Source organism: Charadrius vociferus, unplaced genomic scaffold (genome assembly GCF_000708025.1).
Source record: "Charadrius vociferus isolate BGI_N301 unplaced genomic scaffold, ASM70802v2 scaffold286, whole genome shotgun sequence".
NCBI classification, from domain to species: Eukaryota; Metazoa; Chordata; class Aves; order Charadriiformes; family Charadriidae; genus Charadrius; species Charadrius vociferus.
The window spans coordinates 762634-767572 of NW_009648967.1; positions in this window are offsets into that span (position 1 = coordinate 762634).

A 4939-nucleotide genomic window follows, 5' to 3' on the forward strand; every position below is an offset into this window, starting at 1 on the left:
CTCGAATATGTATAAAATTCATATTCCAAGTTATACATATTCTGGGAGGAGACTCTGAAACCAGCATAGGCCCTGGAACATGCAAACTGTCCTCCTTCTTCCCCACAACCCAAATCTTATGCATATATTCTCTTGTTGGTCCATTTGTCACAGGTGGGGATTCAAATTAGTTGTTTTTAATCAAGTTGGAGTACACTTGTTTCTCAAGTGCTTGGTTGCAGCCTTATGGGAGCAAGGAGGAGGATGGCTGATGACAGTTACCTGAGGTTTAGCTTGAACCCTTGTATGAGTTGATAGACTTGAGGTTTTCTAATTAAACCGTAGATGACCATGGCCAATTCTGATTTTCTAGAGCGCAGATTATCCCTTTCTCTGTATTATAGGTACTGATAGTGTTCTGTAGCACCTAGTGAGTCTCTTCATCTAAAGTTAATTATTCTGATTTTTATGGTAGTCTAGAGCTGCTCACTCTAAATATAGCTAATGAAAAGATGTTGCATCAGGATCAATACCTGATTTGTAGAACCTTGTTTACATCAATGAGATTTGATTCTGTCTGCCCATGGCAGGTGAAGCAGGGTGTCAGATGCTAACAAAAGACCCATATAAGTCCACTGGGGCCAAGCTGCTGTGAACACTGGCTTGCTGCCATGACTATTTTCATAACTAAAAGAAACTAACTCCTCCACCAAGTACCTTTTTCCGATTGAGAAAGTAATATAAATTGACAGCTAATGAAATTGCTTTCCTTCCCTTTTGGGGCTTGCATGGGGGTTTCTGTGTAGCAGGGTGTAGTAGATTTTGGTAGCAGGGTGGGCTACAGGGGTGGCTTCTGTAAGAAGCTGCTAGAAGCTTCCCCTGCATCTGATAGAGCCAATGTCAGCTGGCTCCAAGACAGACCTGTTGCTGGCCAAAGCTGAGCCCATCAGCAACGGTGGTAGCACCTCTGTGATAATGTATTTAAGAAGGGGAAAAAAAGATACTGTGCAACAGCAACCGCAGCTGGAGACAGGAGTGAGAGTATGTAAGAGAAACCACTCTGCAGACACCAAGTTCAATGAAGAAGGAGGGGGAGGGAGGTCATTAGGTGCCGGAGCAGAGGTTCACCATGGTGAAGAGGCTGTCCCCCAGCAGCCCATGGAGGTCAACAGTGGAGCAGATATCCACCTGCAGCCTGTGGAGGACCCCACACTGGAGAAGGTGGATCCCACAAGGAAGCTGTGACCCCGTGGAGAGCCTGCGCTAGAGCAGGCTGCCAGGAGGATCTCTGCACCCGTGAAGAGATGAGCCCACACTGGAGCAGGTTTGCTGGAAGGACTTGTAACCCCATGAGGGACCCTTGCTGGAGCAGTCTGTTCCTGAAGGACTGTACCCATGGAAGGCACCCATGCTGGAGCAGTTTGTGAAGAACTGTAGGCCGTGGGAAGGACTCACATTGGAGAAGTTCACCCTCCATCAATCTTCTGTTGAAATCAGACTTGGAACTGTTTCATTGTTCCTCTGATGGTTTTCTCCCCTTAGAGCTGATGACTGCAGTCTAACTCCCCACATTCACATGCTCGCATCTCCCTAGCAAACAAAAACCTTCCTTTGACTACAGAACGAATCCAAAACACCAGCACCTAAGCCAAACTTAGGCTTATTGTTAGGACCATAGGCATGTGATTCAATGCAGGTCTTTTGCTCCTGTGAATGCTGTCACAGCTCCTACTTTACCTAAGAATTAAGGTAGAGTGAACTTGATTGTGATTCAAACTAAATATTTATGTTCAGAATCTTATTTTTAACTGCAACAGCTACTAGTGGCTGCAAAGTCAACAGACCTACTTTAAGGTAGTAACCCTTTATGTTACATATGTTATGTTTCCTCCTGCCTCTCTTCCTCTCAACTGGAATAATTTAAAACTTTCATTTCCTTGGGACACAGACTGGTGTTTCTCCATAAAATGTAAATGTTGTGTGGACTCTAGGCCAGGATCAACAAACCTTACTCTGTCTGGAGAATATGGAAGTATGTAAAGTTTCTTTAAAATATTAATATACCACTTTCATCTCCCCAAAAAGCTGTTGCTGTAAGGCTCTAATCAAAAACGCATAATCAGACAGAGAGCACTGTTCGAGGAGACAACTAGCAGAAGCCAATATAGCCGACCAAGTTCAAAGGACTTGGTATGTAACTTTTGTAAATAGGATTAATATCTGACACAGAATGTTAAAGAGGTTTATGAACTCTGCAAAGAATAATGTAGTTTGAGACACCAACAGAATTTTTGAAAGACGGAGAGGAAACCCTTCCCATGCATAACACTGACAGGGAAGAAAGTGTCTGCTATTTTCAATGCCCACTCCACTTCTTTGTATCTTCAATAGTAAATCTAAATAGAAAACACAGCTAGAAAACAATAATATAGAGCTCCAACAGAAAAGCGAGCTGGGCACTTGTTTTTGAAAAAAAAAAAAAAAAGGTCAAAACACTACAAATTAAAAGCCTTCTAAAGCCTCTAAAAACAATCATGACTCAAGGGCTAACCACAGACCCAAAATGCTAGCTCAAGTGTAGACAAACATATCAGATTATTGCCTGAAATATATCGATGTCAAAACCATCTCTCTGTAACTGAAATCCTAATGTGCTGTGAATGCTACAGGATTAATAGAAGAGCCTTCTGTCAGATAAAATGCTCTCAAGTATTGAAGAAAACCATGCTTAATGCTATGGCTAGTCATTTTTTCCTCCCTTTCCCCCCCACATTTTCAAAGCACTGTCTAGCCATTCAACTCTAATGTTCAATACCCCTGTGATGAACAGTGAACACTCACTGTTTTATAAAGGATGAATGTTTATTTCACTAAATATTTTCACTTCCCTGTCACCTGCTATATTTCCTTCCTTCTCTACCTAGCCTGCACTTTTTTCCTGAACACAAAGGAAAGGACTACAGCAACCAATGTTTTGTTTTGTCTTCTATCTGTCTTGAATTGTAACAATTCAGCAAGAAGGCAAGCAGGTTTCCAGTTCCCTGACCACAGGTTATAGCCGTTTGTAGACTGGATATCTGATTATGGTCAGTGAAGAAAAATTAACACAGCTTGACCAAATGCACTAAGACATCCCAACAAATGCAGTCTAAAAGCCACCAAAAGAGACAGCATTACACTGCTGTAGCAACTATTTCACCACATGCAGTTCCTATATTTACCTGTCTTTAATTAGCACTTTTTAATGTCTATAGCCCTCAGAGATTCAATGACAGTACCATAGGCATAACCGATATTATAGAGAGAACAAAGCCAGACCTACAACTACAGTAATGTTTTGCAGTATGCTAGAAGACAGTCTACTGCTGAAAATGCCTTGGAAAAAAAATGTAATGCAACAGTGTCCACAAAACTTTCTTCAAAAATTAGGGATTCAGCAATATTAATCTCATTACCCTTAATCAGCTCTGAAAGCCACTACCAAGAGAGTCGTATTCTCTTCCTCTTCCTTCTTCAGCCATTTATTTATACCCATTTCCTTTTGCTATGTCAAGCACTCATGCAGTAAACCAGCTCAGCAAGTTCATTAGACATAAAAATAACCTAACATAAAAAGTCAGAACACTGATCCAACTTGTCATGTCACTAAATGGAATGGAAATAGGATGGTGGGGGAGTGGAAGGGGTAGGGATGCATTTTATCAGATGAAGCATACCACAGAACTGCACCCCAGCAAACTAATGAGAGACACCTAGTATTAGACATAATACATTTGAGTTAGTCTGATAGCTCCTGCAGGTTAGGTAGGGCTAGAGCCTTTAATTCTTTAATAATCTTAGGTTACATGTAACTTATCTTTTTGCAAATCAGAAAAGTGATTTATCAACTTCATTGGAAAAATCTACTCTTCTTACATATTTGGCTGTTAAGAGCAACACCACACCCTTGCAGAAGCCCACAGATTTCCTCAGTATGGGTTTTCAGAAAGGCTTAGCAAACTGCAAGGCAGAGGAAATTCTCCCAAGGATGAAAGTCACAGTCACAGTGCTTTAACAGATTTCGCTTCTGTGGGAAGGTCGAGACTGATGGTTTAAATGGTCTAAACCAGATTTGCACTTACTTGACTTCAAATTAAAAACTTGTTTTATAAACTATCTAGTTAAAATATGCAATTAGATTATGTATTTAACTATTTTTAAAATGTCAGTATTCCAAATACTTTTCTAAGTGCGAAAAACATTGAAATTGAGTTGTATTTAGAGATCAGATAATCATATTCTGGAAGACACCAGCTAGTCTTATCTACTTAATTACATTCACAATGAATTTTTACCTTTAAAGTAAGAATTTAACCTTTCATACTAGGAGATGATACACAAACACGATAAACAGAAATTGCATTTTCCAGATCAATTCCTTATTCAAAAACCCTAAACCTAACGGCTTAAATTTTGACAGAAGCATGTAAGTTTACCTGAAAGATGCCATTTCTATCCCAAGGTTTAAAACCGTGCAAACTTCCAGTGGTTTTTCAATATATTTTTAGAAAAACCTGTGATTGCTATTAACTTTTTGAAACTTAATTTGTACCAAATTTATCTGAAAAGGGTGCAGAAGCAAAGATTTATGTGCTGATGACTAAATGCACTAGAAAGGGCGACTGCATGCATTCACATCAGAGCGTCGAAGGGCACGTGGGGAGTTTGACCGTTGGGAGTCTTACAAGGGAAAGCAGTGGATGCTATGGAAGAAGATGAAGAACGCAGCATGGGACCGGACTATCAAACCACTTTTACGCATCGACACCCTGCTAATCCACGCAACGACAGGGCAAAACTCAAGAGTATTTCCAAGGCCTGTTTCTTAACAGGTTAAAAGGTTTCCTGTGCGTTTCGGCCTACGCAAGCTTCCCCTCGGCAGCGGCCGCTGGCTGGGTGCGCCACCACACCGAGCGCCGTG